Below are 24,140 nucleotides of genomic sequence, written 5' to 3'. Positions count from 1 at the left end.
AAGAAGGCCTTCTCAGTTCCACGATCTCACACTGCACTTGAAAGAGAGCCTCCGCCTCGTAACTGCTGATGCAAAATCTGAAAAGCTTCTCCAGTCCAATCTCCAGTCCTAGGGGGCTGTCTGGGTCACAGAGGTTCCGAATCGAGTCTTTTTTAATTGAGATATAATTGACATATAACATTAAGATAATTTCAGAAGTACAACGTAATGGTTCCATGTATGTAGGTACTAAAAGAGATCACTACAGTTAAGTCCAGTTAACATCCATCTACACACATATAGCTACAACTGTTCTTCTTCTAAGGACCTAATCCAGTCCTGAGTGTTTGAACAATGTCTTGGAGCTAAGACTGTGCCTCCCAAATATACATGTGTATACAGCTAGGACCACTCCCCTGGGCACTCATACAAATTCCCAGTTGTTTCTGAATACCTTCACCTCTATGTCCCATGGGCACCTCAGAGCCAGACCAACAAATGAAACTCCGCATTGTCCTACATCTCCTCCTGACCATGACCCTGAGCCTATTCCAATAGATGGCAGCACCCAGTCAGAGACCTGGAATTCATCCTACATGCCTCCTGTCCTGCCTCCCATTTAATTAGGCATAAAGTCACATCAGTTCTGGGGCTTCCCAGGTGGTGCTGGTGGTAAAGGACCCAGCTGCCAATGCAGGAGACATAAGAGATGCAGGTTCGATACCTGGGTTGGGAAGATCCCCTGGTGGAGGGCATGGCAACCCATTCCAGTATTCTCTGAAAAATCCCATGGACAGAGGAGCCTGATGGGCTCTAGTCCATAGGGTCGCAAAGAACTGGACCTGACTAAAGCAACTTAGCACACGAGTGGGGGAAGACAGACATGGACAACATAAAATTGCCAGAGATGGCACAAAATGAAAATTCTAATGATCTGTCTACCCTGCAGTCAAAGAACACTTTTTCAAAAGCAGACCTGAGGCTATCTTAAATAAAGTCCTTCAATTGCTCCCAGTATTTACACAGGGCTAAGGCTGTCCTGATGGGTCAACTCCCGCTTCCTTCTCCAGTTTCATCATCTGCCTCCCATCTTCCACACGCATCCTATGCGGCGACCAGGCACAACTACTTGTGGTGACCTGGGCTTTGCCGCATGCTTCTGCCTCACGACTGGTCAGTGAACATCTCCGATATGCAGGCATTTTACCGAAGGTATTTAATCCTCACAACAATCCTGTGGGGGGATGACATCACCCTCATTTACAAAGGAAGAATTGAGACTAGGAAAAGTCAAGATAACTCACTCAAGTTCACTGAGCCAGAAAACATGGACTGCCAGCATTTGAACTCAGACCTGTCTAGCTCCAAATTATAACCAGACCATCTCTCCCCGCTTGCCCACGCAATAAACTCCCACCCATGCCTCAGATCAAATGTCACTTCTTTTAGAAAGTCCTGATGCCTGCACAGGCAACATCCAATAGTTCTTTTGTGCTTTCCCGGTGACTTGAGCTTCTATTACAACCCTTATTACCTTTGTGCCATCATCATCTGTCTATTCATCTCTCCTCCCCAAGAACCCATGACGAACTAAGTGCTCACAGTGATCTTGTGTTATTCATCAAAAACTTCCACATATTGAATCTCTGCGGGCGTATAATCAGCATTTAATAAACATTTGTTGAGTGAATGGATTAATGAATGCTTATCAACCTGTTTTCTCAAGGCTGAAATGGAAACTCTCAGGATAAAATTTATCATCTACTTATGTTAACAGTCATGTTGGGACATCCAATGACTCCAGTCTGAAACTGCAACCTTAGAAAAAGAGTAGCACCATCTCAATGCAATAATGCAGACACCCAGAAATGAAGTCACACCTCTAAAAGCTCGCCTCCAGGAACTGAATATAGTCTAACTAGGCAGGGCTCTCATCAAGTGATCACACCTTCCACCAAAAGTTATTTCACTGGGGAGTAATTCAACGGAGGAGCCGGGTGGGCTATAGACCATGGGGTTGCAAAGGGTCGGACACGACTTAGCAACTTGACAACAACAATAAATTGAACCCAATATATTGGGAGCTGAAGGGATCCAGGGAACAGGATATCAGATATTACAGAGGAAAGGTAAGGGAGATGAATTTACATGTATTTAGACATTTTAAGGTCTTCCCAGGTGGCTCAGAGGGTAAAGAACCTGCCTGCCAATCCAGGAGATGCAAGAGATTTGGGTTTGATCCCTAGGTAGGGAAGATCCCTGAAGAAGGAAATGGCTATGCACTCCAGTATTCTCACCTGGGAAATCCATGGACAAAGGAGCCTGGTGGGCTACACTCCATGGGGTTGTAAAAGAATCGGACACAACTTAGTGACTAAAAATAACAAGACATTTAAAAATGACATGCACATCATATTAACTCAGTTATCAGTGAGTCACATCATGAAATTTTACTCCCTGGTTCCTGCACGTGCACAGCATCCTCCAATGTCAGTGTGCCAACCACAATGTACAGGTTTTCTTTGCAGCTGGGTTGCAAAATGCAAGCAGACTCTTTATGGGAGTTAAAAGAGTTTAAATTTTCCTGAGTTATGAGCCCTCTGAGATCTGATGAGAGCTGTGGATATTCTTTCCAGAAAAATACAGAGATAGGAAATTCTGTCTATAAATGATTGAAGCTCCTGGACCCTCCCCTAAAGTCCATCCAAGGACCTTAATGGTTCATGGACCCAGACTGAAAACACTTGAAGTACACTCTCCCCAAAAGATTTGGGCTAGAAAAGGTTAAAGAAAAAGAATTAACGCTAGGGTTAAATGTTGTCTGTTTCCTTGACCAATCAGATCCCTCTGTGGTCAAGGTCCTGAACACAAATGTTAGCCTCAGGAATGGTTCAGCTCCAAGGTCTGGTTTTTTGTTTTTTGGGTTTTTTTTTTTTTTTTTGCCTGATTAGATAATCCACAATCTAGACAAAGGAAGGGCAAGAACCCAAGAAAAATGAAGCCCATTCTGTTTCTACCTCCATAGGCAAATGCAAACACAAATCTCCAAACTAACTGTGTAATAACTCCCCCACCCCTGCAAACCACACCTTTCCCAGAGCACTCAACACCACAGCCCCTTGACAGCCAGCTGATTGATCCCAAACCACTTACAACTGTAAGAGCTAGTTGACTAGCAGGTTTGTAAGAGATAAGCCTGGCAAGAGATGACACTTGACATCACAGAGAGCATCATTACAGCCAGACAGTAAACTGCTTGGAGCACACTGTTTTGGATCCAAACACAGTTGCAGATGCCTGCTCCCACGGCTGCCACAGCACACAGCCAAGAGGGTACAGCACCTTGCACCATGCATGCTCAATATGGGTGCTCAAATGTTTGTGGAAGGAAGGAAAGAGACAGGAAGGACGGGGGGACTGAGGGGGGCAATGTGGTCCGAGAATCCAGGGAGGCCTGTTCTCATTCAGTTTTGCTCTCCCTAGCTCCTGTCTACAAGAAAAAAGGAAGTATTTTGACAGAATCTAAGCTCGTTAAAACAACACATGCATGTCATTTTCACCTTTATGCAACCGAGGAGATGAAAGCCCAGAGAGGTTAAGTAACTTGGATCAGAGCACACAGCATGTGGAAGTGGGAGGAAAGGGCTGAGAACTCAGCTCTGCAGTTCCCAGAGATGCGTCCTAGCCGCTTTAACACATTACTGCCCAGAGCACTGTTGCTGGCTGGAGCTCCTACCTCCCTCTCTCTTCCACACGCACATGGGGTACCCAACCTGCTCCAGAAGTCTGAGCCTCGTCCAATCTTCCATCTTTGAGAAAAAGGAGACCCTGCCATCGGCCAAAGAGGAAGGCCCCCAAACCAAGCCCTGAGATGTTCTGGAAGGACCACAGGGGCTTACACACTCAGCCTCCTTAGCGCCCCCATCCACGCTTAATGGCTCATGCTCCTTGTTTGGAAAAAAACACATAGAAAAACAAATTGCAAATTGCAAGCAGGAGTCAGGGGAGATTAGAAACCAATCTCAGGGACGCCCTCTAGCGTGCCTACAGGGTCCCCACGACACAGCACCGGGCACGATTTCCTAGATGCCCAGACCCGCACTTCCATTGGGGCATCAGATGAGTGGTGGGAGGGGCAGCCGCCACCTCCACCACTCAGAGCCAAACCCCTCGCCAATCCCAAGGCCAACATTTGCTGCAGGATGACAGGCAGTCTCTGCTCTCAAGACCGTCCAGCCCACGTCGACCCCACCCGGTCCTTATACAGCAGGCAGAGGGAAAAGAGGAGCAAAGGAAGGTGAAAAGAGAGTGTCGAGGTGGCACAGATGGGTTAAGACAGCACTGCAGTGCGGGGAGGAGGCAAGGAGAATAAGGGAGGAGAGCGACAGAAAGGACACAGGATGAAGGTCAAGGAAAACCGAGGCAAAGCTAACAAGAAAGACACGCACACACACGGGTCAGCCCGATCAGTCACAGGCCACTGCCCCCACCCGCCAGGCTTCCAGGCGCACAGAGGTGAGGCGAGCGCACTGGAGGGCCCGGCCTTCCTCCCCTCCGCAGGTCCTCACTCCTGCACCATTTCCCTCCACTCTGACACGGCCCCTGGGTGCTCTCCCGGAGGGACGGGCTGAGGGACAGGAGGGGAGAGAGAAGTGAACCGAAGGTAGAACTCGCCAAGCGAAGCCACTTACGCACAGTGCGGCCGGCAGCATTTCCATCCTACCTTTGCTGTCGCCATATCAGCCGGCTCCATGATCGCGGCTTGGCCTAAGGGGCAGCGGTGTCGTCCAGAGAGAAAAGGCAGAGTCACAAAGGTCCACCCGGAAAGAACAGACAGCCCCTCTGAAGGTCAGGGGAAATGAGAGACCTGTTTCCAAGGTTTGGCCCCGGGACCTCCTCGGCTGGGGACGGACAGCAAAGAGCCTTGGGGTCCCCCACCCCCGGCACGTCGGGGGCCTGCCTGTGTTCCCACAGACGCCCACTTTGGGCTGAGTCAGGGGGCCCTTCTTCCCAGGAGTTAAGTGCAGGTCTCGCCAGGGCTCCCCCTGCTGGGGGAGAGCTCACAGAGATGAAGGCCCTGCCCTCCCATCACCGGGCCAATTGGTACCCACAGGTCAGGGCGAGGGGAGCTCGTGGGAAGAGGCCAGCTGGGGGTGCTGAGCAAGTGCTGGGGGCAGCAGGAGGGGAGAAGGCTGGGGGGCGGCGGGGCGCAGGTGTGAGAACCTCAAGAAGAAGGCACAGGCCCTCAGATGGAAGCGGAAGGTGCCGTGCAAGGAGGTGCCAGAGCCACAAAGCCAGATCCCGGCAGGCAAGGCCGAGAGCGCAGAGGAAGAGGAATACGCCCGGCGAGGCCACTCACCTTGCAGTAACATTCAGACTGACTGAGGCCTACACAGGAGCCGGAGCGGGCGGCTCACACCCCCCACTCCACTCCCAGAGACTCACAGCTCTGTCTAAAGGTACATGAGAGCAGCCGGCAGCCGGCTGGATCTGCAGAGGCCCCTGGCTCTCTCTGGAGCAGCCTGATTGGAGGAGCAGGATGACTTCATCCGGCCCCATTCATCACTCTAGGTTTCCTGCCCAGCAGGGACAGGCCGCTCCGCTCACAGTGACTACCGCTTCCTCTCTGGCCCATTTCACCCGGGCAACCTGGGATAGGCTGTGGCAGTCAGGGCAGCCGTGGGGAGAGGGATCAGAGCTCCCCGGGCCCTAGCGGGAAGGGGGCATGGGCTGCTCGCATTTGTGGGGAAATGCCGAGCCTCTACTTAAAGCACAGCACACGTATCCATTCCTCTGAGTCTACCAGGTGTCAGCAGCAGCAAGAATGCAAAAGAGCAGCTCCGCTCCTCGGAACCAGCGAGGAAACAAGCTTGTGTGCTCTGGTGAACCACCAGTCTTCCTGCTGGAGTTCAACCTAACACATTGGCATCTTTAGATCTTTCTCTCAGTCAGAGAGAACCAACTATGGACGAGCAGATCAATATCCCAGGGCATCCCTAAGTACCTCCTTCCATCATTCTACAGCAGCACTTCTAATGCGTTAACCTGGGCTTGCTGTTAGGGACACGGATTCCTTCAAGCCTGTAATTTCAGACCCGCAAAAAGTTATAGGTAGATGAGACTTTAAAGTTTCAGCTCCTTTTCACAGAGAAGAAAACCAAGGCCCAGCAAAAAAGCAAAAGGATCCAAGAAAGGTCTCCCAGCACTTGTTCCCCAGTTCTACACAGATTCTCCCTCAGGGGTGGTGAGATCCTGAGAGAATTGATGCCCTCATTCCCCAACTTCTGCAATCCAGCCCCCAGAGCACAGAAAACCCAGCAAAGCAAGGGTTAAAGGGAGAGATTAAAATACAGCAAATAAAAGAAGGCAGTGACCCAAGGTCTCAACCCTTACCACCTGTACCTGCCCTAATTCTTTCTAGTACCTGCTTCTGTTCAAGCCTGACTTCACAAGGAATCCAAGCAGTCAGGTAACCAGCTCATCAAGGAAAGAGTTTTTCAAAAGAATGATTACATCAACAATTCCCCTTGTTTATTTTACCAGCATCTGTGGGTCTCGCAGGAATAATAACAGTAGCAATTCCCATTCGTACAGTGCTCCGTAATTTACATGTTTGCAAATCCATTACCTCATCTGACACTTTCAGGCATCCAGTGAGGCAATATTGTTTTCCCCATTTCACAGATAATGAAACTGAGATTTAGAGACTTTAAGTGACTTGCCCAAGGTCACACAGACAGCACAGCAGAGATTCAAACCCATGTTCACTGACTCCAAATCCCCTTCCACTAAACATTATTCTATCAAATTTCTCATCCCTCAATCTGTTCCCAACTCCTGCTTCCCAGGACTACAGACTCATGTAAAACCTCAGTCAATTTGCAACTTCCCTTTGAGACTCCACCTTTCTGTTGAAGATGGCAAATTAGAAAATACACTATCAAACATTAGGAGAAAAAAAAATCCTGGATCCATCTAGAGGGTACTGTATAAATTTAGCAAATCTCCTGTGTCCGATGGAAACTGCTTTTAAGAAGAACCATCAATGGGCTTCCCTGGTGGTGCAGTGGATAAGAATCCACCTGCCAATACAGGGGACAAGGGTTCTATCCCTGGTCTGGGAAGATTCCACATGGCTCGGACAACTAAGCCTGTGCTCTATAGCCCTCGAGCTGCAACTACTGAGCCCATGTCCTGTAACTACTGAAGCCTGCATGCTCTAAGGCCCTCCGCCCACAACGAACGAGCCCCTGTGCTGGAGCTACTGAAGCCCAGCCACCAGCCAGCAAGCTGCAGCTACTGAGCCCGAGTGCTGCAACTGCTGAAGCCCGTTCGCCTAGTACCTACGCCCTGCAACAAGAGAAGCCACTGCACAGAGTAGCCCCTGCTCCCCGGAACAACAAAAAAAGAATCATCAAAGATTCATTCATGATCACTTTATATAAGCAAAAAAGTAGACCAAGACACCTGACCAAATTGGTCAACCATCAAGATTAAAATTAACGAGGGAAAAAAGATGCCTATCCTGGTTCCTGGAAGAACATTCTTTTCCAGCCATCATCAACCCCAGACAGATCACTGCTCCCTTCCCTTTCCCATCTTAACTCTATTAGCCAAGGGCTGCCAAATTCCATAAACCTAAATGAAAAATTCAAGGATGAGAGTAAGAGAAAATCATGCAGGCCAGTGAATTGTTTTTGATTAACTCATTGCCTGGTTTCCATAAGCCCTAGACTACTGTCACAGATACCTATTCAACCTGAGGTGAAAGAGACTTGGTCAGTATCACAGTGGTGAAATTCCATCATACTCGCATAAAAATAGCAGAGGTGTGGGGCGTGCCAGACCCACATCTGTCAGCTCTGCTCAGAGGCCTGGAATGTGCCTTCTGGCTATCACTGTGGCCTGAAGGCCTCTCTGTTCCTGGGCTGACAGTCAGATGTACAGACAGATGGAGAGCAGAAGGTTGGTACCGACGACTGAGGATGTTCTGTCTCATAAGAATCACACAAAAACCGGACCATGTTAATGCGACGCCACCCAGCCTCCCCAGGGACCAAACACATTCACCTACTCAATTCTTAAAAGCATCCACCTCACACAGCCCTGGACGGTGAGCTTGTAGACAGCGTGTAGAAGGGGTGCTTCACCGGAAGTATTCATGTTTATTTTACAAAACAATTCATATGCCCTGAACTCAGAGCAGGGCAGAGGAGAGTGCTAGTAGCTACAGAACAGACAACCTTGCAGCTGGGGCAGGTAGGGGACAGTGCTAAGCTTTAATGAGAGAGAAGAGAAGGACTGTGTCCCTGAGTCCAAAGACACCTCCAAAGAAAAAGACAGAAAAGAGAATGACATTGAAGGAAAAAAAGGAAAGAGAAGTTAATGCAGAGTATCTAATTAAGAAGCCGCTGAGTCTGCACCTCTGCTACTTACCAGCAAGAAACTGATCTGGATGATTCCTTATAGGATAAATAACTCCTCTATTTCATGCACTTGCTTTCTGAACTAGGAACCAGAAGTTCTCCAACAGCTTCATCTCCTTACATTTTGCCTAACGTTTAAAGTTAGATAGATAAGATAGATAGTCCAACAGATAGATATATAGACAGACTGACAGATAGATAGACAGGCAGAGGAAGGTTGGGGGGGGGGCTCTTTATAACATCATTACAACATTTTCTCTCCAGGGCAATTATTCATACTCATTACGCGCGTGCTGCATGCTCAGTCACAGTCATGTCCGACTCTTTGCGACCGTATGGACTGTGGCCCACCAGGCTCCTCTGTCCATGGATTCTCCAGGGAAGAATACTGGAGTGGGTTGCCATGCCCTCTTCCAGGGGATCTTCTCAACCCAGGGATCGAACTTGCATCTCCTTTATCTCCTGCATTGGCAAGAAGGTTCTTTACCACCAGAGCCACCGGGGAGGCCCAATTACTTTACCCTAGATACTATATTCTAACTTCTTAATCACCATACTTATGTACAAAGCTAAGGAGGAAAAACAAACAAACAGATGCTTGAAAAGAGGCATCAGTGACTCTGGGCAGGGGCTGGTTAGGGCGCGGGGTGGGGGGTCCAGGCACCCAGTCCTAGAGGATAGCTCAGAGGCAGGCACTGCAGCCGCTTTTTAGGAAGCGCCTCCTTGGGCACCTGCCTTTGGGAGGAGGCACTGCCAGGGAGAAGCAGGACTGGCTGTTTCAGACCCTGGTCAGATGTGCGCGCCTGCTGCACCGTGCGGCTGTGCAGCTCCCTGAGCGAAGGGCGGTGAGGCAGCCTTGTCTGCACTGCTCATAAAATCTGCAGCCAGATCACTGTGCCCGTCCTAAGACCACAAGTACGGATCAGGTGCCTGCGCCAAAGAGGTGAAATCCCTTATCTCTAGACTGCCGATGCTTCCTGTGAACGGAAGATGGCGATGAAACAGGGAGAGTCACCCAGCACGACAGACCTTGAGAGGTCACTTGATGCGTGCTCTCCTTGTATACAGAAAACGGCAGCTTCTCTTGAGAGAAGAGACAGACCAGGAAAGAGGGAGACAGCGCAAGTGAAAGGGGGCAAAGCGTGTGAGCTCCCACGATGGCGACTGTGTGTATCTGACGGTTTGGAAGGCGCCAGAGCCTCTCCTTTGCTCGTTAGCCATCAGCTCTTCAGAGGCAGCTGAGCCTCACGGCAAGCCTGCCTCTCAAATCCTCCTCCTCAAGTCTGAATTCTGACTCAATCGCCCACCCTGCTGTGCCACCCTGGGGAAGTTACTGCCCCTCTGTGCCCCATTTCCTCATCTGTGAGACAGGGGTAACACTATCCCTCAACTCACTGGCTACTATGAGGATTAAATGAGATAACATAGGGAAAGGGCTCAGAAATGCGGGAGACCTGGGTTTGATCCCTGGGTTGGGAAGACCCCCTGGAGAAGGGATAGGCTACCCACTCCAGCGTTCTCGGGCTTCCCTGCTGGCTCAGCTGGTAAAGAATCTGCCTGCAATGTGGGAGACCTGGGTTTGATCCCTGGGCTGGGAAGACCCCCTGGAGAAGGGAAAGGCTACCCACTCCAGTATTCTGGCCTGGAGAACTCCATGGACTGTATAGTACATGGAGTTGCAAAGAGTCGGACACAACTGAGCGACCTTCACTTCACTTCACTTCACAGGAAATACTACTTAAACACTAAGAGCTTTAAAAAATTCAGGGGTTCATTTCCTGTCTTCCTCCATCCAAATGACCTCTCCTCACCAGAGCAAAACATTTTAAGACCTCTGAAGGGTGACAATGGTAGAAGCAGACCGGACAGAAAACAACCCCGGCCCCTACTGCTTTTTCAGTGGAATGAAAGCACTAGAGCAGTGGGGTCACTAGAGCAAGGAAAAGGCAGAAAAGCAATAGGAAAAGACCACCAGGAGACACTTGCAGGTAACGCTGAAGGGTCATGGAGACTGTGGGGACACGTGGGGGAGCTTAGGGGAGAAAGCCATCAAAGAACAAGGAAAGACTCCACATGAAAATAAGAAGGGAAAGAAAGATTCACAAAGAAAATCCAGGGCTTCCCCGGCGGCTCAGTGGTCAAGAATCCACCGGATTTGATCCCTGGTCCAGGTGGATCCCACATGCCACAGAGCAACGAAGCCCATGTGCCACAACTATTGAGCCTGTGGTTTAGAACCTGCGAGCCGAACTACTGAGCCCACACGCCCCAACTACTGAAGCCCGTGAGCCCTAGCACCCGTGCTCTGCAACAAGAGAAGCCACCACAATGAGAAGCTGGCGCACCGCAATTAGAGAAAAGCCCGTACTGCAATGAGGACTCAGCACAGCGAAAACCAACAAAGAAATAAAATTAGAAAAAAAAAGAAATAAGAAAATCAGGAAACCAATCAGACTGGAAGTGGGAGAAGAAAGGAGACTAAGCAATTCCAAACTCAAAGCGGAAATTTCCACTAGAGGGTTTAACCGAAGTGTCCGAGAGGAGCCGTGGCTGGAGAGAAACTGCGCAGCAGGAGGGAAACTCGGGAGCTGGCAGCTAATCCTGCCAAGTGCAAGTCTGACTTGGTCTCGCGAGGCTGAGCTGCTGCCTGGACGGCACCCTCCACTGGCTGGATAAGGGACCATGCCAGGCCACCCACCTCCTACGGGGGCTCACTTAGGGAAACCCACAGCTCAGGCCAGTCTTTGCCAAGACCACTGCGGCTTCACATCAAAGCTCCTCAGGGTACAAGACATCCAAAGGGGAGACTCATCTGCCTCAGCCACCAGCACTTCCCGGGACCTCACAAGCAACAGGAATATCAACAATACTGCCTGGACATCAGCCTCTAGAACTGGACAGGACAGTGTCGCATAGCGGTTAAAAGCTAGAGTCAAATTACCTGGATTTCAGCCCACCACTTAGCAGTGGCGTGTTCCTATGCAAGCTCTGACACCTCCCTAAGCCTCAGTTTTCCCATCTATATAATGGAGGCAATAGTTAATACTATTTCATAGAAAAACGGGGAACCTGAAACAAGAGCCCAGTGACTGACACGTAATAGGCACTTTCCACAAACGTTAACTAAAGTAATGTGGCCTGTATGATGACTATTTTAAGGACACTCAGGAGTGTCACAACTCACAACAGGAAGCCCCCGAGTTCCCTCAAATCCCTAGGCCATCTGCACTTGGTGCCACTGCAAAGCTGGCACTGCTCTGGTTACCCCACTCCCGCCCTGACTCACCATCTCCAGTGGAGTCACACTACTTCCAGCCAGCAGCTGGTCCCTGAGCAAGACCTCCACTTGACAGATTTGTGCAAGTGCTTCAAAAATAGGAAGGGTCATAAATGCCTAAGGTGGGTAATCCTCCCACTCCTCTCACTGGAGGTTGACGCCTATGCCTGTATTGATTTTCACACAAGACTTCCAGCCAGCCCGGTAGCAGAGGACCCCAGAGCCCTTCCCATCAGGGTTTAGGGTGAGAGATGAGAAGCCACGGGATTATCTGAGCAGGGGGGTCAGCAGCCAGGGGAGAGGGGAGAAGGCCAATCACACTGCCTGACCTTTTTTCGGTACATGTTAACAGGAGCTGCACACGTTGCCATTGTACAACCACACACTCTACCGAGGATGGAGGCGGTGCTGGTGGAGGTCAGGGTGGGAGAGCTGGGGGCCCTCCAAAGGTCACTAGGACATCCACTGGACACTGGATGCGGTACCTTCTAGCGACTACTGCTGAAACCGAGAGGAAAACAAGATAAGGAGACAGCTGGAGGTCACAGATCCCTGGGAAGGCCTACTGAATTAGAGTGTTTCACTTCCCCGTTGTTCTTCACAACTGCCAGACCAGGCCAGTGGGAGACGTAAGGGAGAAACTGAGGGCAAGTTCCCGAGAAACCTCTGGGTCCTAGGTTTCTCCTAAGGGACTGGGGTGGTGGGGGTGGGGGGCGGTGGACAGAGGGAGGACTTCAAGATAGTGGAGGGGTGGGAGGTGGGGATCACCTTCCTCCCTGCAAACACATCTTCTAAGAGACTGCGAACGCAACTGAAAGATGCATATACAGAACCGCGTCAGTTCTTGGACCAGGGGCTGGGGAAGAGACGCGAGCCAGCAGCACACAAGGGAAAACGTGGAAAGCGTGCCTCCGGAGCCGACCACCCGCTCCAGACTGTCCTCGGCTTTTTTTCTGAAGGTGACTGGCTCCGGTGCATCCTTGGAGCTGCCGCTGCAGTGCTTACATCCAGAAAACAAACAGACCATTAAGCTATGGAAGCTGGGTGGGGAGGGAAAAGAACCACCACGGAACCATGCTATTTAAATGTCGAAGGAAGAACTCATGGGCCCCAGAGGGATCTGAGCCGAGGGTCTAAGAAGAACATACAAACCCATTCGCACAGCAACACCAACCAGCAACTCTTCCTTGGCCGTTCCCTTCCCCCAGTGTCCTCTCTCACAGCTACGAGGTGGAAGGTGTCCTGCCAGGCAGACACCCCAGCCCTCCACAACTGAAGGAGTGGAGTCCAGGCCACTCCCTCTGCTGGCTCTGCCTGCTGACTCACCACTGATCTCAGCTACCACTGAGGGATGAGAGGGCCACCCCCTCCTCTCCTGGGAAGTCACCACCAGCAGAGGGTGCTGGCGAACCCACAGGGAAGTGAACTTTTGCAGGTCCTGCAGATGACCGAAGGGGCTTCACCTGGTACCTGCTGGGAGGTAAGAGGAACAACAGTTCTGTTCTGCAGTTGAGGCATAATGGTGAAATGGAGAGAAAACTGTATAAAGAGATACTGTCAAACAGAGATGTACCGAAACTTTTGTGCATATAACTTGTTGGTTAAAATCCTATGGCACTATGCAAAATGAGCATAGCATAGAAGCATAGGATTCCCAGATGGCTCAGTGGTGAAAAATCTGCCTGCCAACGCAAGAGATACAGGAGATGTATGGTTTGATCCTGGGTCGGGAAGATCTCCTGGAGGAGGAAATAGCAACCCACTCAGGGAAGACCCTCTGGAGGAGGAAATAGAAACCCACCCATGGGGAATACCATGGACAGAGGAGCCTTGTGGGCTACAGTCCATGGGGTCACAGACATGACTGTACTGGACGTGACTGAGCATGCACTCGCATGCACGCACAGGAAGTATACTGAAAAAAAGATTTAAAAAAACAAAAATCTATTTGGCCTCTGGGCATATTTAACTGTATCATTCAGAATCACTGTGATCTTTTCTCTCCCTGTTTGTTTCTTGTTCTGTCTGATTTTGAAGCTTTCTGAGAGATAAACTTCATTAAAAGACTAGCTCATACACTTCCACATCTGATGCTTCAATTCTAGGAAGTTGATAACAATAGGCCCACTAGATATAAGGAAAAGCAGAGGGTCCTGCACCGGACCCCCATGTGTATCCTCTTTTAAGGGGAAGTCATAAAGCGATGCAAATAAAACTGGAGCTTTGAAGTAAAGTGGTCAGCTCTGCCACTGACAAGGAAAGACAATGGACTTTGTCTTATCTAGAAAATGGGTAGAATAGTAACTTCCGTTCCCAGGTCACTATTAGGATTAAATAAGAACAGCACCCGAAAAGCACAGCATTGAGCACATAATAAGCTCTCAAAATAGGAGCTATTATCAGTAATAACAAATAATACCTCCGATATTGTGCCCACAAACTAAGCACACAGACACTCAGTGTTGTCTGGCATTTGCTCTTCTCATTTGTAGATTTGCAGTAATTTCTTATAACCATATATTTCTTTACTGAAAAAGACCCCAATGAATGTACTTAGCCGATTTCCCACTATGGAAGTGATTCATAGAGAGGCAGATAACCGCTTGACACAGACAGTGAAGAAGAAATTCATGAATTAGTAAAGAAGAGAGTGTCTGGCCCCTCAAATTCCTTGCTAAGGGCTCCTTCAGTAGGTCTCTGTTCTGCACCCTTATTTACAGGGACAACTGACACCAACTCTCAGCCAGAAGGGAATCCACCCCAGGAAAAGGAAATGTGGGTGATAGCTGCTGCACTTCCAGAGAGAAGGGGGCTGAACAGGTGAAGCGTTCACTTTGTGGATCTCAAAGCAAGCCTGGCATGGAGCAAAACTAATAAACTAAAGAGTTTCAAAAGTCAACCCAGAATTCTACTTACTAACTCACCCATCACGCTCACACAAAGAATGACAAAGGGAGCTTGTGTGTTTGAGAGTGTGTGTGTGTGTGTGTGTGTGTGTGTGTGTGTGTGAGGGGGAGGGGGGGAATACTCAGACTTCCTCCACTCCCCCAGCTCCCCCAACCCCCAGGACTGGTTCCAACCAGGGCAGCAATGGGATTCTCTGCATCTCAGTGAATGAGCTGCCTCTTTGGATTAAAGAGTACTGGCAAAGAGAGGGAGAGAGCTCAGCACTTAACTGCCTGTGGCTCCTGTGTCTGAGGATAAGAAGAGGCAGGCACTGAGCAACCCGAAAAGTGATGACAGATAAGATGAAAATGATTAATTACACATCCCAACCCACCCACCTTTCTCCTTGCTGCACAGTGGTGATTCTTGGGCTATGCAGAAGGTAAGGGAAAAACAAGCCAGACACTGACCCAGCATCCCAGGTAAAAAGGGACTAAGGGTCTGCCAGAGATTCCCTAGAACTGAGGTCACCAGTCAGGACAGACACCTAGGTCCTCCCTGTTCCAGCCATATTAAATTGGATTTTTGTTCGTTTTGGCTCCTCTGGATCTTCCTTGCAGAGCACGGGCTTTCTCTACTTTCGGCAAGTGTGGGCTCTAGGGTGTTCCAGCTTCAGTAGTTGCTGCCCACGGGCTTACTTGCCCTGCAGCATGTGAGATCTTAGTTCCCAGACAGGGGATTGAACCCATGTTCCCTGCATTGGCAGGTGTATCCTTAACCTCTGGACCACCAGGGAGGTCCCTTAAATTGGATTCTTGATACAGCTAGAAGGTTGCAGGCTACAGAGTGTGTTCTCAAAGACCACTGGCATTGAAACCACTTGGGAAATGTGTTATCTGTGCAAATTCCTAGGGGCTCAGAATTGGAGAGAAGGACCCAGGAATGTGAATACTGAATTAGCTCTGCAAGTGATTCTGCTGCTGCTGCTGCTAAGCTGCTTCAGTCGTGTCTGACTCTGTGCGACCCCATAGACGGCAGCCCACCAGGCTCCTCTGTCCCTGGGATTCTCCAGGCAAGAATACTGGAGTGGGTTTCCATTTCCTTCTCTAGCAAGTGATTCTGAAACCTGTTAAAAGGATGAGGACCACTGCCTTAGAACCCTGGGCTCCCAAGCTGGCTGCTCTTTATCAAGCAGATATAAACACTTCCCATGCAGTGAAGGAAGGAGCTATTAGAACTTATATTTATACTTTTTAGCTCATCCTTTTAAAACGTCCACTTATTCATATAATATACAGGATACTTCATACAGTAGTGCAAGCATACATCTTCTGTACATACATACATTCACATACGACATTAGTGATACCTCTCAAAAATTTTTTACTGATGGGGTTTGCCACCAAGCTGGAGTATCAAATAATTCTGGAAAAGTATTGCTTCAAAACAAGGAGTGGTTTCTGCAAATAGCTGCTCTGAGCTTACAGTATTCATCAGCGTCATGTTGAGAAAAGAACCCAGGGTTTGGGCCTCCAACTGCATTTTAGCTCTGGAGTAGAGAGGAAGACAATGCAGCTCAGAGCGGGATAAGCCTGAAGGTGGGGTTCCGGCCTGAGCCCCGGGCTTCACCCACTCACATTCCTTCCTCACCCCCACTGGGAGGATACCGTTTATCCCGGCAGGTGGTGGAGATGCTGGGGAACGAAATTTACTAGCCAACCTGCCAGTGATCCAAATCTAAACCCCAGTGATGGTATCCACAGAGAGACAGAGTGGTATGCTGAGCTATAATTAATAACCCCTCTTTCTCAGGCAGAAAAGGAGAAATGCTGGAGTAGGAGAAACACGGAGCAGGTGATGGCTACACCTGCAGACAGTTCTGCTGACAGCAACAGAAGCGGCCGGAGCAGAGAAACAAACTGGGAACTTGGGCGGGGACGGGCGGTGGGGGGTGGTGCAGGCAAGCCGGAGAGCCCTGCCCCCAAAGTCAGGGCTGAGCCCAAGCGCCTCTGTGCTGTCTGCCCCAGACCGCACATCCTCTGAGCATACATGTCTGTGGATCAGAGAAAGGGGCATGTGTGAGAGGCAGTCACAGATCAAAGCATTGTTAGGACCATGAAACCGTCACAAAGGTTAACAGATGTTAAGGGCTACAGCGGCCCTCTGTCTGGGCCACAGTCACAGAATCCCATGATCACAGAAAGTTAGAGCCTGCAAAAAGCTTCAGACAGGTATTCAAGTTCCAGGTAGTCAGGTCACAAATATTTATTGGGCACCTACCATGTGTCAGGCCTTCCCAGGTGGCGCTAGTGGTAAAGAATCTGCCTGCCAGTGCACGAGATGTGAGAGATGCAGGTTCAATCCCTGGGTCGGGAAGATCCCCTGAAGGAGGGCCTGGCAATGCCCTCCAGTACTCTTGCCTGGAGAATCCCACAGAGAGGAGCTTGGTGGGCTACAGTCCATGGGGCTGCACAGAGTCGGACACAACGGAAGTGACTTGGCACACATACGCACACCATGTTTCAGGCACAACGCCAAGAGTTGGGCACAACTAGCAAATAAACACAGTCCCTGCTCTCACGAAGGTTAGGGCAAGTTGGGGAGACAAACAACCGAGTAAACAAATAACTACAGTTAAGACACCATTAGTGCCAAGATGTAAAGGAAGCTGGGCTTCACTGGTGGCTCAGTGGTAAAGAATCTGCCTGCAATGCAGGAGACATGGGGTTCAGTCCCCGAGTCAGGAAGATGCCCTGGAGAAGGGAATGGCAACCTAGTCCAGTATTCTTGCCTGGAAAACCCCATGGACAGAGAAGCCTGACAGGCTGCAGTCCATGGGGCTGCACAGAGTCGGGGACACACACACACACCCACACAGACACAAAGAAAGCTGGGAGGCTGAGGACTGGAGTTGACTTGACTGGCTTCCCTGGGTGACTAAGGAGTCATCAGACGCCACCTCTCCTAGACTCACTCTGACCAAGTCTCCAGCTACGGTTCTCTGAGCGCCAAACAGACCTTCCTCTCAGCTCCCAAGGGTGGCCTGAGCCAACAGCAATTCCAACAGAAGCTACCATTTCCTGCATGCCAGACGGAGTACCAAGTGTTTCTCCCATTTGATCTCATTTTGATCCCTACAACCTCCATAAAGCAGGTACAGTTATCTCCATTTTCAGACAAGGAAGCAGATGCAGAGAGGATAAGATGATGCTGTAAAAGCGCCGCAGCCAGTAGGTGGTAGAGTCCGGACTTAATCTGAGGTCATCCTTTCGTCTGCAAAGTGCAGTCCTGAGTCCCATGTGACCACTGGACAGATTGCTGCCCTCGCCACCAGCACCACAGGGTTCTGCCATGGCCTGCTGGGGGTCTGCTGTGCACCCCCAGCACTGGGTGGTACCCAGGGAGCCACCACCTGAGAGCGAGGACTGGGTCTCTCTGTTCCCCAGCCTCAAACCTCCACCTGAAAGCTCCCTGGGAAGAGCACCCTTGTCAACAGACGGCTGAACACTCGTAGGCATCCACGCCTGAGCGCAGGTGCATGTGGGAAAGAATCCAGACCACCACTGACCACTTCCAGCCCGTACCTACCTCTGAGACGCACTGAGCCTCTCCCTACCTTTCTTCTCCCTGTCCTCCCCTCACCCCATCTGCCCTGTCTTTCCCAGTCCTCACTTCTGTGTTTCTCTTCACAACGAATCACAACGGCTTACATGCCTCACCTCTCTCTCCAGTGCCCACCAGCCCCTGAATTTAACTCTGATCCTAGAAGTTGGGACCTCTTTCTTCTCCAGAAAACCTCCTCCCCTCTTCCTGTCACAAAACCCAAGGTACAGTGTGTTTGGCAATGAGATTCTGCCATGGTTCTGCCAGGTTCAGGGTCCACATTAGCAAAACGAGCCCCACACCTGTTTAGGCTCGCACCTCCTCAGCACCTTCTCAAGCGAAGTCCCCGGTGAGCAGATACACGATGTGAACACACAAAGGCAACACCCCAAAGGTCCCTATGTACAGGTCCCTATCACTGGAAGGAAATTAACACCCAAAAAGACCCCAGAGATCGCCCCTAATTCAGGCAGAACACACCATTCTCTCTCTCACCTTTCTTTCTCTTGGGAACCCTGAGTTCTTTACCAAGTGAAGTAATTTACCATGAAAAAGGAAAATAATGATCCCTGGCCAGGCATGAAGAACCCAGAGAGCCAAGGAAGCTGCCTGGAGACAAGGTCCACTCAAGCAACGCATCCGCCGAGGAGCGCACAGCCTCATTCATTGCACCCCACATCCTCCACCTTCAGCCTCTGCCAACACACCATACTCCTTCTTGGGGACCTATCACCCGGCAAGAAACTGCAACATCCCCAAACACGGCAGACAACCCCACAGCGCTCCCGCCTCTGCGACGAGCCCCGGGTCACCCCAAACCAGCCAAGGGCCACATCCTCGTGCCCTGATCTCCATCCAGGGGCCCTGCACCTACTTGGCTCGTAGAAAGGACAGCTTCTTCCTCAAGGAGGAGACGTGGTGGTGGCAGGCCTGCTTCACGGCCGTGCTGCAAGACACCATCTGGGAGCGCAGGTTCTGTACCATGCTGGGCTCCGGGGGGAGCCCAGCACATGGCCACAGGGACCTCGCGGCTGCGGGCTCGCTCTCAGGCCGCTGCTCGTGCAGCCCCTCCAGCTGTCGACCTGGCCCCTATAGCCGAGCTCTCCCCGCCCTAAGGTTCCACACAGAACACAGGAGGGCGGAGGGCTCCGGCTTAACCGGGATGCCCCCTGCCCGCGGCCCGAGCCACAGCTCCAGGCTGAGCCCTCCCCCACCCTCCCACATCTGGCAGCACTCCGGGCACTTGGTGAGTCTCCTCTCCTCCTCTGTCCTCAGACAGGGAGGATGGAGCTGCACCTGCAAGTGATGTCAGCTGCCGGAAGGGGGGTCGAGTGTGGGGAGCATGGGCACCGCTCCCAGAGGGTTTGTTACTCCTGGCTCTTTCCTCCCGGTGAGGAAGCTGACCGAGGAGATCACCTGAGTGTCCACGGGGCCGTGGGGAATTCGGCAGCCAGGCGGGTAGACGGGGCTAGAGTGCCCTGGAGATACAGGATTTGGGAACAATTTCTGGGACAGAAACTGAAAACATCTTTCCTTCTGATAGGAGGCTAGCTATTCCGACGGCCAGACCTGAGCTGGAAGAAACGGGCTTGCTTTCTGGCCTTGCTCCAACCCCAGGGGCTCCAGCTCCAGCTGCGCTGGTTTCTCATTGGTTCATTCATCCATTACACAAACATCTGCTGCTGAGCACTTACCCTGTGCCTCATACGAGATACCGTTTCTGTCCTCCAGGGTCTCCCAGGCTAGAGGGAGATGGACAAGTGAACCAGAGTGCACAGCACAGGGCACGTGTCGGGCAGAATTAACCACAGCCTGCTAACTACTATGCCTAGAATACAGATGTGATGAAACCTACCTTAACTGGGAGAAGTGAGGGCAAGTTCTAGTAAGACATGCATTTCTTTGAAGCTCATCAGAGAAGAAGTGATATAAGAAATTCACAAATTAACGACACAGAAGCCTCTTACTGCACTCCACCTTCCTTGATCGTAGGAACTGATCTTTTTTCCTATCACACACAGAAAAGGGGCGCTGCTGCTGCTAGTAACCTCCTCAACACCTGTGAACTCACCTGCACCCACATCCACTATTCTCTCCTGTTCTAGAGTAGTCCTCTCACCTCCGATCTAAATCAATCTCTTCTCACCTCCTCCAAACCCGTTTCCTTATCTTTCAGCAGAGGCACCCCCCAGTAGAGCACAATAGAATCCTAGGACCAACTTTGAAGACCTCCCCTCTCTCACACCCCTTGTCCAGGGCACCACAAGTTGAGGACGTTTTATCCCCTAAATGTGTCTGGAACTCACCTACTTTTCCCCCCCATTCCCAACAACCAGCATCCCACATCCAAGCCACCAATATCCAGTCCTTCGTCTGAACTATTGTAACAGCCTTCTAACTGTACATCCTTTCCCCAAGCTGCAATCTATCTAGAATCAGATCTGACCCCGTTGTCTCCCTTCTTACAACTTCGATGGCTTCCTAGTGCTCTGAGCATAAAGACTCAAGTCTTTGTTGTAGCCAACCAAGCTCCTCTCATCTCGTCTCATCATCTGCCTCCTCTCACTGCTTCCCTCCCATCTCAGACTCATCCTTCTGGCCTTAGTTCATCTACCACACTCTCTCACCACCCCCACTTTGGTCCTGGCCCAATTTATTTGATATGTTCCCTCATGAAACCATGTTCCCTTTCTTCAATACACACATATAAGCTTGTATTTTCTCTGCCATACACTCACTTTGCTGACAGAGGTCCATTATAGTCAAAGGTATGGTCTTTCCAGTAGTCACATATGGTGTAAGAGCTGGATCAGAAAGAAGGCTGAGCAGTGAAGAAATGATGCTTTTGAACTGTAGTGCTGGAGAAGACTCCTGAGAGTCCCTTGGACTGCAAGAGATCAAAGGAGTCAATCCTAAAGGTAATCAACTCTCAATATTCATTGGAAGGACTGATGCTGAAGCTGAAGCTCCAGTACTTTGGCCAGCTGATGGGAAGAGCCGACTCACTGGAAAAGACCCTGATGCTGGGAAAGACTGAGGTCAGGAAAAGAGAGCAGCAGCGGATGAGATGATTGGATAACATCACTGACTCAACTGGACATGAGTCTGAGCAAACTCCAGGAGACGGTGAAGGACAGGGAAGCCTGGCGTGCTGCAGTCCCTGGGGTCACAAAGAAGCAGACGCGACTGAGAAACTCGGCACAACTTTCCTTGTCTATCTGCTTCCAGCGTTTGTTCCCTGAATCCATCTCTCACCCAAGGACCAAGAGGATTTTTCTCACAAGAATACCTGAGAGAGACCTCACTCTCTTCCCTCTTCTATAAATACAGTCCAGTCCATCCTTGCAGGATGATACATGATCAGGCGCCTGCCTACCTGTACAAAGATGATCTCCAGCCACTAGCTAGCTACCCCCACTCCTGGGCCATTGTTGGCATCCATACTTAAGTATTTGCCATTCCTGAGCACGCCTTGCTTTCTCACACCTCCGGCTTATGTACATCTTGTTCCCACGCCTAGGAACGCCGCCATGTGACAGACTCCCACTCCCCTTGCAGCTCTGAGCTGAAGCACAGCCCCCTCCATGGAGTCTTTCTGGATACCACCGCCCTCTCCCTCCCTCCTCCCCCATCCTACCCTATGCGGAGGACCTACATTATTCTAGTCAGGCAAATTTCTTAACTCCACTGAGCCTAAGTTCTCCAAACTCCAATATAAACATAATAATAGCATCTATTTGAAAGGGCTGTTGAGAGGTTTATATTTTAAAGTGTACGTAAGAGTCGCTGCACAGATTAGGTACATTAGTACACAAATTCTTTAGTTCTATTACAACGAAATTCTATTAGACAAAGTGCCATCTGTCAATTATTACATTATACTTACTTTCTTATAGATATGTGCCACTGAAAGATAAGAAGGCTCCTGAGAGCAAATGTCATGCCTTATTCTATTTATCCTTAGGATCAGTATCTGATATTTTGTAGATGATCAGTATTCTACACAGAAGAGCACAGATCTGCAAAGAAAGTGATAGTAAAGGGACTTCCCTGGTGGTCCAGTGACTAAGACTCTGTGCTCCCAACGCAGGGGGCCTGGGTGTGATCCCTGATCAGAGGACTACATCCCACATGCTGCAACTAAGACCCAGCACAGCCAAATAAATAAATTAATATTAAAAGAAAAAAGTGACAGTAAAAACTCACCATAGCCAAAACCATCAGAGTATTAGCAGCTGCCACTTACTAAGCACCAGGCACTCAACACATGCTATCTCATGTATTCTTTACAAGAAAAGGCTTTTACAAGTGATGAAACTAAGATTCAGAAAAGCTGAGTAAAATGCTTTTAAAAATGCACAGTCAACACAGAAGACAAAACTAGGTCTGCTGACTGAGGCTCTCGCTCTTGCCTGTATCTCGCAGGGCCAAGCGGCAGAGGGCCAGGCTCTATTCTTGCAGCAGCCTGAACTATGGCAGGCTCCAGCATCTTGTAGACACTTCACATCGGTTTGTGGCAAACAGGCCGGCAGGCAGCATGGAACTGGCATGTGAATGCATGCAGCCCTGCCTTGGTCCTCAGTTGCACTCCAGCCCTGTCCACGTCTCATTTTCTTCTATGAAAAGGCTTCCTGGTTCAACTGAGATCACATTCTGTTGAGACTAACATCCTGTACAGAAACAGTCCTTAGTGAAACATCTCTTTTTTCCATGCTTGTGGCTTTGTATGAAAGGTCCTGACACTGGGTGAAATGTACTAAGACTTACTGGGGACTTCCCTGCTGGTCCAGTGGCTGAAAGTCTGTGCTTCTAATGGAGGGGGGCCAGGTTCCATCCATGGTCAGGAAACTAGATCCCACATGCCGCAATGAAAGATCTCACATGCTGTGTCTAAAAGATCCTGTGTGCTGCAACTAAAACCTAGTACACCCAAGTAAATAAATATATTAAAAAAAATTTTTTTTAATCAACAGTGTAGTTTGAATAAGCAAACAAATTGAGAAGATTAAAAAAAAAAAAAAAAAAAAACACTAGTGACCTGGGAAACCTTTATCAACTGGTCCAGTTTGGATCTGAGAACTACTGTTTTGTAAATGCACCCCTGGCTTCACCTCGAAGCATGAAACTGGCTCAGCATCTCTAATTCCATGGTACACATAGTTTGAGGAAGCTAGATCTAGTCTGCTTTCAAACAGAAACTTGAGGGGATTATTCTTATCTCTGAGACAATTTCTGTTTCCAACAAACTAATTCTCTAAAATCAATACTTCTCCCTGCCACACTCCTGCCCAGGAAGTGACTGTCTCCCTGAAGTTACTTCCTGTGCTGGGGACTCTGCCCCTCATCATGGTCCCAAAGGGTTTTTTCCTTTCTGGATAGAAGCTGATGTGAATGAGGAAAATAAATTCTCAGAAGCCCTTCAGTTTGGATGTCTTATCAAGGCATTTCCCTCTCTGCAGTATACAGACTTTAAAAAAATATATTTATTTTTTTTATTTACCTGCTTGTTTGACTACGCTGGGTCTTAGTTGAGGCATACGAGATCTTTAGTTGAGGCATGTGGGATCTAGTTCCCCAACCAGGGATCAAACCTAGGGCCCCTGCACTGGGAGGTTGGAGTCTTAGTCACTGGACCACCAGGCAAGTCCCAATGTGGATTTTTTAAAGATTATAGTACAGTAGCTACTTTATCTCTAAATATGATATCCATTCTAAACTTTTTACAAGAAAAAAGAAAAATCAATGTTTTATTTAACCAGTGGAAAGTTATTTCATACTGAAGTATTATAATTCTGATCTTTAAAACAGAGAAATCAATATTTTTTTGTCTGCTCTGTGAAACAATCCTTCATTCTGCAATTGACAATGTGGCTTGCAGAATTAGGAGCAGCCACAGAAAAGGGTCCATATTACCCACTACACTGGCCAGGCACTACAATGGCCGGTGTGGGAAATGCCATCCTAAACAT

The 24,140-nt window shown here is 49.6% G+C and overlaps 1 protein-coding gene across 8 annotated transcripts in view; it reads right to left on the bottom strand.

The window, feature by feature from the left end:
* GRAMD1B (GRAM domain containing 1B) overlaps nucleotides 1–24,140 on the bottom strand; it is a 202,476-nt gene that overhangs the window by 108,300 nt on the left and 70,036 nt on the right. The window contains exons 1-2 of one of the 8 annotated variants that reach the window (XM_027979344.3): nucleotides 5,339–5,483; nucleotides 4,703–4,746 (exon numbers count right to left, since the gene is read on the bottom strand). The exons of 5 other annotated variants lie outside the window; for them this stretch is intronic. The gene's annotated coding sequence lies outside the window, so the exon portion shown is untranslated. Of the gene's footprint in view, nucleotides 1–4,702; nucleotides 4,747–5,338; nucleotides 5,484–12,834; nucleotides 22,573–24,140 lie in introns of those variants that run through there. 2 more of the 8 variants (XM_060399798.1, XM_060399799.1) reach the window with 2 other exon arrangements.

The sequence above is a fragment of the Ovis aries genome, chromosome 15 (genome assembly GCF_016772045.2).
Source record: "Ovis aries strain OAR_USU_Benz2616 breed Rambouillet chromosome 15, ARS-UI_Ramb_v3.0, whole genome shotgun sequence".
NCBI lineage: Eukaryota > Metazoa > Chordata > Mammalia > Artiodactyla > Bovidae > Ovis > Ovis aries.
This window is presented reverse-complemented; position numbering and strand designations above follow the sequence as displayed.